The 14590-nt window shown below is 32.0% G+C and overlaps 1 protein-coding gene across 1 annotated transcript in view; it reads right to left on the reverse strand.

Moving 5' to 3' along the window:
- The window catches only part of LOC142665317 (shootin-1-like), a 60081-nt gene that overhangs the window by 39886 nt on the left and 5605 nt on the right, over positions 1-14590 (reverse strand). The gene's annotated exons all lie outside the window — the stretch shown is intronic.

A 14590-nucleotide genomic window follows, 5' to 3' on the forward strand; every position in this document is an offset into this window, starting at 1 on the left:
TAATAGAGATGGAGAATAGATCTATGAAGTATATACAGGTACAAGGATTTGGATATTTCTCTCTGCAAATTCTAACAATATTAGCCAGTGTTATATCCATCCATAAATGTCCCTCTCCACTAAATCTACAGTATATTAGTTCAATAACCAGAGCATAACATTGAAATGGCCCCTCATAACAATTGCCATGGAGCCCATATGTAAAGGATCTGCCAGGCACTACGTCTGGGTATACTCCCAGGATTAATCAGTCGACACCTGAGGCCAGACCTCTGAGACTGACACCGGCTCCCACCAATCAGGGTGGCAGGCTCAGGAGTGGAAGAGCCTATCGCGGCCTGGTCAGTCGGAGTTAGCTCCGCCCCCTGTCCATTTTTACCTGCCGTTTTCTCTTCCTCTTTGCTTGTTATTCTTCTTGGATTCCTGACCCCACTGCTGCCTTGCTCCAGCCTGCTTCTGCCGTGCTTCTGCCTTGCTTCAGTTCCGTTTATCCTGCTTCGCTCTGCCCCTGGCTTGCTTCCTGCTCCGTGCTCCCGTTTGTATACTCCACTACATCCTGATCCTGACTGGCTCATTCACCGCTCCGTTTCCTTGCGGCGTTCCGTGGGCTACTGCCCCTTCCCTTGCTTGTTCCCTGTTTGTATTACCTTGCACTTAGACAGCGTAGGGACCGCCGCCAAGTTGTACCCCGTCGCCTAGGGCGGGTCATTGCAAGTAGGCAGGGACAGGGCGGTGGGTAGATTAGGGCTCACTTGTTCCCTTCACCTCCTTCCTGCCATAACATAATAACAAGCCCATACCTAGTCTACCATTTCTTCTACGCTGATGCTATCATGGACCCCCTTGAGACCCTGACCCAGCAGAAGCAGGGCCTCTCCCTACAGGTCCAGGCCCTGGCTCAGAGGGTCAACCAGTCTGACGCTGCCTTAGTAGTACCCCTCACCTCACCTCTAGAACCCGACCTCAAGTTACCTGACCGGTTCTCAGGGGACCGTAAGACTTTTCTCTCCTTCCGGGAGAGTTGCAGACTTTATTTCCGCCTAAGACCTCACTCCTCAGGTTCCGAGAACCAGCGGGTGGGTATCATTATATCCCGACTCCAGGAAGGGCCCCAAGAGTGGGCCTTCTCCTTGGCTCCTGACGCCCCTGAACTTTCCTCCGTTGATCGTTTTTTCTCTGCCCTCGGACTCATTTACGACGAGACTGACAGGACTGCCTTAGCCGAGAGTCAGCTGGTGACCTTACGTCAGGGTAGGAGACCTGTTGAGGAATACTGTTCTGATTTTAGAAAGTGGTGCGTAGCTTCTCGGTGGAACGACCCGGCCCTAAGGTGCCAGTTTAGGTTAGGATTATCTGACGCCCTGAAGGATCTGCTGGTTAGCTACCCCTCTTCTGACTCCCTAGACCAGGTTATGGCCCAAGCAGTACGACTTGACCGACGTCTCAGGGAACGTCAGCTTGAACGTTTCAATGTTTTCCCCTCTGACTTCCCTGCGATTCCCCCCGAGGTCCCGTCTCCTCGCTCTTCCACGGAGGACTCGGAGGTACCTATGCAACTCGGGGCCTCCATGTCCCCTCGACAACGTAGAGAGTTTCGCAGGAAGAATGGTCTCTGCTTCTATTGTGGGGACGACAAGCATCTACTGAACACCTGTCCCAGGCGCAAGAATAAGCAGCCGGAAAACTTCCGCGCCTAAGTGATCATCGGGGAGGTCACTTGGGCGCACAGGTATTTCCCGTTAATACGAAACGCAATAAAATTTTGCTTCCCTTTCAGGTCTCGTTTGCTGGCCGGTCTGCCACTGGCAGTGCCTTCGTGGATTCTGGCACATCTGCTAATATCATGTCTGTGGAATTTGCTATGTCTCTAAAAATGCCTTTTATTGATTTACCTTATCCTATCCCGGTAGTGGGTATCGACTCCACTCCTCTTGCTAATGGTTATTTTACTCAGCATACTCCTGTTTTTGAACTCCTTGTTGGCTCCATGCATTTGGAGCAGTGCTCTGTACTGGTGATGCAGGGATTATCGTCCGATCTGGTATTAGGTCTTCCCTGGTTGCAGCTGCATAATCCCACGTTTGATTGGAATACTGGGGATCTCACCTGATGCCTGATGTCATGTCTTTCGGTTAACTCTATTTCTCCCCGGGAGGAGGTAAACACGCTTCCTGAGTTTGTTCAGGACTTCGCTGATGTGTTTTCTAAGGAGGCCTCCGAGGTGTTGCCCCCTCATAGAGATTACGATTGCGCCATAGATTTGGTGCCTGGTGCCAAGCTTCCTAAGGGGAGGATATTTAATCTTTCATGTCCTGAACGTAAAGCTATGAGGGAGTATATCCAAGAATGCCTGGCCAAGGCTTTCAGTCGCCCCTCGACTTCTCCTGTAGGTGCTGGCTTCTTCTTCGTGGGGAAGAAGGATGGTGGTCTTAGGCCGTGCATTGATTATCGGAACTTGAATAAGGTCACAGTATGGAACCAGTATCCTCTTCCTTTGATTCCGGATCTTTTTAATCAGGTTCAGGGGGCCCAATGGTTCTCGAAGTTCGATCTACGGGGGGCATATAACCTTATCCGCATCAAAGAGGGGGATGAGTGGAAAACTGCGTTCAACACGCCCGAAGGTCATTTCGAATACCTAGTCATGCCCTTTGGGTTGTGTAATGCCCCTGCCGTCTTCCAGAATTTTATTAATGAAATTCTGAGAGATTACCTGGGTAATTTTCTTGTAGTGTACCTTGATGACATACTGGTGTTTTCCAAGGACTGGTCCTCCCACGTGGAGCATGTCAGGAAGGTCCTCCAGGTCCTCCGGGAAAATAATTTGTTTGCAAAGACCGAAAAATGTGTGTTTGGGGTACAGGAGATACCATTTTTAGGTCAAATCCTCACTCCTCATGAATTCCGCATGGACCCTGCCAAGGTTCAGGCTGTGGCGGAATGGGTCCAACCTGCCTCCCTGAAGGCGCTACAGTGTTTTTTGGGGTTCGCTAACTATTACAGGAGATTTATTGCCAACTTCTCGGTTGTCGCTAAGCCTCTTACGGACCTCACTCGCAAGGGTGCTGATGTCCTCCATTGGCCCCCTGAGGCCGTCCAGGATTTTGAGACCCTCAATAAGTGCTTTATCTCGGCCCCCGTGCTGGTTCAGCCCAACCAAAGGGAGCCATTTATTGTGGAGGTTGACGCGTCCGAGGTGGGAGTGGGGGCCGTCTTGTCCCAGGGTACCAGCTCCCTCACCCATCTCCGCCCCTGTGCTTACTTCTCTAGGAAGTTTTCGCCCACGGAGAGTAGTTATGATATTGGCAACCGCGAACTTTTAGCCATTAAATAGGCTTTTGAAGAGTGGCGTCACTTCCTGGAGGGGGCCAGACACCAGGTAACGGTCCTTACTGACCACAAGAATCTGGTTTTCCTAGAATCTGCCCGGAGGCTTAATCCTAGACAAGCTCGTTGGGCACTATTCTTTACCAGATTTAATTTCTTGGTTACCTATAGGGCTGGGTCCAAAAATATTAAGGCTGATGCACTGTCACGTAGTTTCATGGCCAATCCTCCTTCTGAGAAGTTATTCTTCTTGGATTCCTGGCCCCACTGCTGCCTTGCTCCAGCCTGCTTCTGCCGTGCTTCTGCCTTGCTTCAGTTCCGTTTATCCTGCTTCGCTCTGCCCCTGGCTTGCTTCCTGCTCCGTGCTCCCGTTTGTATACTCCACTACATCCTGATCCTGACTGACTCATTCACCGCTCCGTTTCCTCGCGGTGTTCCGTGGGCTACTGCCCCTTCCCTTGCTTGTTCCCTGTTTGTATTCCCTTGCACTTAGACAGCGTAGGGACCGCCGCCAAGTTGTACCCCGTCGCCTAGGGCGGGTCGTTGCAAGTAGGCAGGGACAGGGCGGTGGGTAGATTAGGGCTCACTTGTTCCCTTCACCTCCTTCCTGCCATAACACCATAGCAGGGGCTTCTCATCAGGTTGGCCCCATTCCCTATCCCAGTTGGGTAGTGTGGACCTGTGCTGGGCTCCTCACTTCTACTGGCACCTCAATGCTAGGGGGCTATGCCAAGGGTAAAATCTCTGTCCTCTTCTCCTACAAGAGATCAGGGTAGATAAGCACTGGGCTGGGTAAAGTTGGGTTTGGTAGTGTGAATGAGTCGCTTCTACACTGACTGCAATCTTAGAAGCCTGTACCCTACCAGGTAACATTTCACCCCACTTCCAAGCATTAAACACCCATGATAGAGAGTGAGCCCAACTATGGGAGGCACCGTAACCTTTACTATTAGGTGGCAGTAGTCTGAGCTGGACTGTACTGTATTGTTAGTAAGGAAGGGGTTGAGGTATTCATCTATATATATACATCTATATATATATACTCGCCACTGTATGCCCTCATTATATCCTGGCTGGACCATATACCCACCTCTTCAACCTTCCATCAAACAGGCAGCCACCCCTATCAGTCTCCAATTTCTCTAGAGTCATCCACCCGTCCTCGCCCACGTTGTACAATACCAACAATAATGATAATAAATATACTACTGGCTCCTTTTCCACTATACAGACACTGCAATAAGTATATATATATATATATATATATATATATATATATATATATATAGTATATATAATCTGCTATACCTTTGTTACCATATATGCAAATATACATCCATTCATACATACATTATTATACACAAATAACTATACATACAATGCTATACATACATTATTATACACAAATAACTATACATACAATGCTATACATACATTATTATACAAACCTAACTATACATACATTATTATACATACACTGCTATACATACATTATTATACATACACTGCTATATATACATTATTATACACACCTAACTATACATACATTATTATACATACACTGCTATACATACATTATTATACATAAATTATTATACATACACTGCTATACATACATTATTATACATACACTGCTATACATACATTATTATACATACACTGCTATACATACATTATTATACATACAATGCTATACATACATTATTATACATACACTGCTATACATACACTGCTATACATACATTATTTTACATACATTATTATACATACACTGCTATACATACATTATTATACACATACTGCTATACATACATTATTATACATACATTATTATACATACACTGCTATACATACATTATTATACATACATTATTATACATACACTGCTATACATACATTATTATACACACCTAACTATACATACATTATTATACATACACTGCTATACATACACTACTATACATACATTATTATACATACACTGCTATACATACATTATTATACATACAATGCTATACATACACTGCTATACATACATTATTATACACACCTAACTATACATACATTATTATACATACACTGCTATACATACACTACTATACATACATTATTATACATACACTGCTATACATACATTATTATACATACAATGCTATACATACATTATTATACATACATTATTATACATACACTGCTATACATACATTATTATACATACATTATTATACATACACTGCTATACATACATTATTATACACACCTAACTATACATACATTATTATACATACACTGCTATACATACACTACTATACATACATTATTATACATACACTGCTATACATACATTATTATACATACAATGCTATACATACACTGCTATACATACATTATTATACACACCTAACTATACATACATTATTATACATACACTGCTATACATACACTACTATACATACATTATTATACATACACTGCTATACATACATTATTATACATACAATGCTATACATACATTATTATACATACAATGCTATACATACACTGCTATACATACATTATTATACACACCTAACTATACATACATTATTATACATACATTACTATACATACACTACTATACATACATTATTATACATACACTGCTATACATACATTATTATACATACACTGCTATACATACACTACTATACATACACTGCTATACATACACTGCTATACATTCACTGCTATACATACATTATTATACGTACACTGCTATACATACATTATTATACATACACTGCTATACATACATTATTATACATACACTGCTATACATACATTATTATACATACACTGCTATACATACATTATTATACATACATTATTATACATACATTATTATACATACACTGCTATACATACATTATTATACATACATTATTATACATACATTATTATACATACATTATTATACGTACACTGCTATACATACATTATTATACATACACTGCTATACATACATTATTATACATACATTATTATACATACATTATTATACATACACTGCTATACATACATTATTATATATACATTATTATACATACATTATTATACATACACTGCTATACATACATTATTATACATACATTATTATACATACACTGCTATACATACATTATTATACATACATTATTATACATACATTATTATACATACACTGCTATACATACATTATTATACATACACTGCTATACATACACTGCTATACATACACTGCTATACATACATTATTATACATACATTATTATACATACATTATTATACATACACTGCTATACATACATTATTATACATACACTGCTATACATACATTATTATACATACACTGCTATACATACACTACTATACATACATTATTATACATACATTATTATACATACATTATTATACATACACTACTATACATACATTATTATACATACACTGCTATACATACATTATTATACATACACTGCTATACATACACTACTATACATACATTATTATACATACATTATTATACATACACTGCTATACATACATTATTATACATACACTGCTATACATACATTATTATACATTCACTGCTATACATACATTATTATACGTACACTGCTATACATACATTATTATACATACACTGCTATACATACATTATTATACATACACTGCTATACATACATTATTATACATACACTGCTATACATACATTATTATACATACACTGCTATACATACATTATTATACATACATTATTATACATACACTGCTATACATACATTATTATACATACACTACTATACATACACTGCTATACATACATTATTATACATACACTGCTATACATACACTGCTATACATACATTATTATACATACACTGCTATACATACATTATTATACATACATTATTATACATACACTACTATACATACATTATTATACATACACTGCTATACATACATTATTATACATACATTATTATACATACACTGCTATACATACATTATTATACATACATTATTATACATACATTATTATACATACACTGCTATACATACATTATTATATATACATTATTATACATACACTGCTATACATACATTATTATACATACACTGCTATACATACATTATTATACATACATTATTATACATACACTGCTATACATACATTATTATACATACACTACTATACATACACTGCTATACATACATTATTATACATACACTACTATACATACATTATTATACATACATTATTATACATACACTGGTATACATACATTATTATACATACATTATTATACATACACTGCTATACATACATTATTATACATACACTGCTATACATACATTATTATACGTACACTGCTATACATACATTATTATACATACACTGCTATACATACATTATTATACATACATTATTATACATACATTATTATACATACACTGCTATACATACATTATTATACGTACACTGCTATACATACATTATTATACATTCACTGCTATACATACATTATTATACATACACTGCTATACATACATTATTATACACACACTGCTATACATACATTATTATACATACACTGCTATACATACATTATTATACATACACTGCTATACATACATTATTATACATACATTATTATACATACATTATTATACATACATTATTATACATACACTGCTATATATACATTATTATACATACACTGCTATACATACATTATTATACATACACTGCTATACATACACTAATATACATACACTGCTATACATACATTATTATACATACATTATTATACATACACTGCTATACATACATTATTATACATACACTGCTATACATACATTATTATACATACACTGCTATACATACACTAATATACATACACTGCTATACATACATTATTATACATACATTATTATACATACACTGCTATACATACATTATTATACATACACTGCTATACATACACTACTTATACATACATTATTATACATTCACTGCTATACATACATTATTATACATACACTGCTATACATACATTATTATACATACACTGCTATACATACACTAATATACATACACTGCTATACATACATTATTATACATACATTATTATACATACACTGCTATACATACATTATTATACATACATTATTATACATACACTGCTATACATACATTATTATACACACACTGCTATACATACATTATTATACATACATTATTATACATACATTATTATACATACACTGCTATACATACACTGCTATACATACATTATTATACGTACACTGCTATACATACATTATTATACATACACTGCTATACATACATTATTATACATACACTGCTATACATACATTATTATACATACACTGCTATACATACACTGCTATACATACATTATTATACATACACTGCTATACATACATTATTATACATACACTGCTATACATACACTAATATACATACACTGCTATACATACATTATTATACATACATTATTATACATACACTGCTATACATACATTATTATACATACATTATTATACATACACTGCTATACATACATTATTATACACACACTGCTATACATACATTATTATACGTACACTGCTATACATACATTATTATACGTACATTATTATACATACACTGCTATACATACATTATTATACGTACACTGCTATACATACATTATTATACATACATTATTTTACATACACTGCTATACATACATTATTATACATACATTATTATACATACACTGCTATACATACATTATTATACATACATTATTATACATACATTATTATACATACACTGCTATACATACATTATTATACATACACTGCTATACATACACTGCTATACATACACTGCTATACATACATTATTATACATACATTATTATACATACATTATTATACATACACTGCTATACATACATTATTATACATACACTGCTATACATACATTATTATACATACACTGCTATACATACACTACTATACATACATTATTATACATACACTACTATACATACATTATTATACATACACTGCTATACATACATTATTATACATACACTGCTATACATACATTATTATACATACACTGCTATACATACATTATTATACATACACTGCTATACATACATTATTATACATACATTATTATACATACATTATTATACATACACTGCTATACATACACTACTATACATACACTGCTATACATACATTATTATACATACACTGCTATACATACATTATTATACATACATTATTATACATACACTGCAATACATACATTATTATACATACACTACTATACATACACTGCTATACATACATTATTATACATTCACTGCTATACATACATTATTATACATACATTATTATACATTCACTGCTATACATACATTATTATACATACACTGCTATACATACATTATTATACATACACTGCTATACATACACTACTATACATACACTGCTATACATACATTATTATACATACACTGCTATACATACATTATTATACATACATTATTATACATACACTGCTATACATACACTACTATACATACACTGCTATACATACATTATTATACATACACTGCTATACATACATTATTATACATACATTATTATACATACACTGCAATACATACATTATTATACATACACTACTATACATACACTGCTATACATACATTATTATACGTACACTGCTATACATACATTATTATACGTACACTGCTATACATACATTATTATACATACATTATTTTACATACACTGCTATACATACATTATTATACATACATTATTATACATACACTGCTATACATACATTATTATACATACATTATTATACATACACTGCTATACATACATTATTATACATACACTGCTATACATACATTATTATACATACACTGCTATACATACATTATTATACATACACTGCTATACATACATTATTATACATACATTATTATACATTCACTGCTATACATACATTATTATACATACACTGCTATACATACATTATTATACATACATTATTATACATTCACTGCTATACATACATTATTATACATACATTATTATACATACACTGCTATACATACATTATTATACATACATTATTATACATACACTGCAATACATACATTATTATACATACACTACTATACATACACTGCTATACATACATTATTATACATTCACTGCTATACATACATTATTATACATACATTATTATACATTCACTGCTATACATACATTATTATACATACATTATTATACATACACTGCTATACATACATTATTATACATACACTACTATACATACATTATTATACATACACTGCTATACATACATTATTATACATACACTACTATACATACATTATTATACATACACTGCTATACATACACTACTATACATACACTGCTATACATACATTATTATACATACACTGCTATACATACACTGCTATACATACATTATTATACATACATTATTATACATACACTGCAATACATACATTATTATACATACACTACTATACATACACTGCTATACATACATTATTATACATACATTATTATACATACACTGCTATACATACATTATTATACATACACTGCTATATATACATTATTATACATACATTATTATACATACATTGCTATACATACATTATTATACATACACTGCTATACATACCCTACTATACATACACTGCTATACATACATTATTATACATACACTGCTATACATACATTATTATACATACACTGCTATACATACATTATTATACATACACTGCTATACATACACTGCTATACATACATTATTATACGTACACTGCTATACATACATTATTATACATACATTATTATACATACATTATTATACATACACTGCTATACATACATTATTATACATACACTGCTATATATACATTATTATACACACCTAACTATACATACATTATTATACATACACTGCTATACATACACTGCTATACATACATTATTATACATACACTGCTATACATACATTATTATACATACATTATTATACATACACTGCTATACATACATTATTATACATACACTGCTATACATAAATTATTATACATACATTATTATACGTACACTGCTATACATACATTATTATACACATACTGCTATACATAAATTATTATACATACATTATTATACATACACTGCTATACATAAATTATTATACATACACTACTATACATACATTATTATACATACATTATTATACGTACACTGCTATACATACATTATTATACATACACTGCTATACATACATTATTATACATACACTGCTATACATACATTATTATACATACACTGCTATACATACATTATTATACATACACTGCTATATATACATTATTATACATACACTGCTATACATACATTATTATACATACACTGCTATACATACATTATTATACATACATTATTATACATACACTGCTATACATACATTATTATACATACACTGCTATACATACATTATTATACATACACTGCTATACATACATTATTATACATACACTGCTATACATACCCTAATATACATACACTGCTATACATACATTATTATACATACACTGCTATACATACATTATTATACATACACTGCTATACATACATTATTATACATACACTGCTATACATACATTATTATACATACATTATTATACATTCACTGCTATACATACATTATTATACATACATTATTATACATACACTGCTATACATACATTATTATACATACACTGCTATACATACATTATTATACATACACTGCTATACATACATTATTATACATACACTGCTATACATACATTATTATACATACATTATTATACATACACTGCTATACATACATTATTATACATACATTATTATACATACACTGCTATACATACATTATTATACATACACTGCTATACATACATTATTATACATACATTATTATACATACACTGCTATACATACATTATTATACATACATTATTATACATACATTATTATACATACATTATTATACATACATTATTATACATACACTGGTATACATACATTATTATACATACAGTATTATACATACACTACTATACATACATTATTATACATACACTGCTATACATACATTATTATACATACACTGCTATACATACATTATTATACATACATTATTATACATACACTGCTATACATACATTATTATACATACACTGCTATACATACATTATTATACATACATTATTATACGTACACTGCTATACATACATTATTATACATACATTATTATACATACACTGCTATACATACATTATTATACATACACTGCTATACATAAATTATTATACATACATTATTATACGTACATTATTATACATACACTACTATACATACATTATTATACATACATTATTATACATACACTGCTATACATACATTATTATACATACACTGCTATACATAAATTATTATACATACATTATTATACATACATTATTATACACATACTGCTATACATAAATTATTATACATACATTATTATACATACACTGCTATACATACATTATTATACATACATTATTATACATACACTGCTATACATACATTATTATACATACATTATTATACATACATTATTATACATACATTATTATACATACACTGCTATACATACATTATTATACATACATTATTATACATACATTATTATACATACACTGCTATACATACATTATTATACATACACTGCTATACATACATTATTATACATACATTATTATGCATACACTGCTATACATACATTATTATACATACACTGCTATACATACATTATTATACATACACTGCTATACATACATTATTATACATACATTATTATACGTACACTGCTATACATACATTATTATACATACACTGCTATACATACATTATTATACATACATTATTATACGTACACTGCTATACATACATTATTATACATACACTGCTATACATACATTATTTTACATACACTGCTATACATACATTATTATACATACATTATTATACATACACTGCTATACATACATTATTATACATACACTGCTATACATACATTATTATACATACATTATTATACGTACACTGCTATACATACATTATTATACATACACTGCTATACATACATTATTATACATACACTGCTATACATACATTATTATACATACATTATTATACATACACTGCTATACATACATTATTATACATACACTGCTATACATACATTATTATACATACATTATTATACGTACACTGCTATACATACATTATTATACATACACTGCTATACATACATTATTATACATACACTGCTATACATACATTATTATACATACACTGCTATACATACATTATTATACATACATTATTATACATACACTACTATACATACATTATTATACATACATTATTATACATACACTGCTATACATACATTATTATACATACACTGCTATACATAAATTATTATACATACATTATTATACGTACACTGCTATACATACATTATTATACATACATTATTATACATACACTGCTATACATACATTATTATACATACATTATTATACATACACTACTATACATACATTATTATACATACACTGCTATACATACATTATTATACATACATTATTATACATACACTGCTATACATACATTATTATACATACATTATTATACACACACTGCTATACATACATTATTATACATACATTATTATGCATACACTGCTATACATACATTATTATACATACACTGCTATACATACATTATTATACATACACTGCTATACATACATTGTTATACATACATTATTATACATACACTGCTATACATACATTATTATACATACATTATTATACATACAATATTATACATACACTGCTATACATACATTATTATACATACACTGCTATACATACATTATTATACATACACTGCTATACATACACTGCTATACATACATTATTATACATACATTATTATACATACACTGCTATACATACATTATTATACATACATTATTATACATACACTGCTATACATACATTATTATACATACATTATTATACATACATTATTATACATACACTACTATACATAC

Source organism: Rhinoderma darwinii, chromosome 1, assembly GCF_050947455.1.
Source record: "Rhinoderma darwinii isolate aRhiDar2 chromosome 1, aRhiDar2.hap1, whole genome shotgun sequence".
Lineage (NCBI taxonomy): Eukaryota > Metazoa > Chordata > Amphibia > Anura > Rhinodermatidae > Rhinoderma > Rhinoderma darwinii.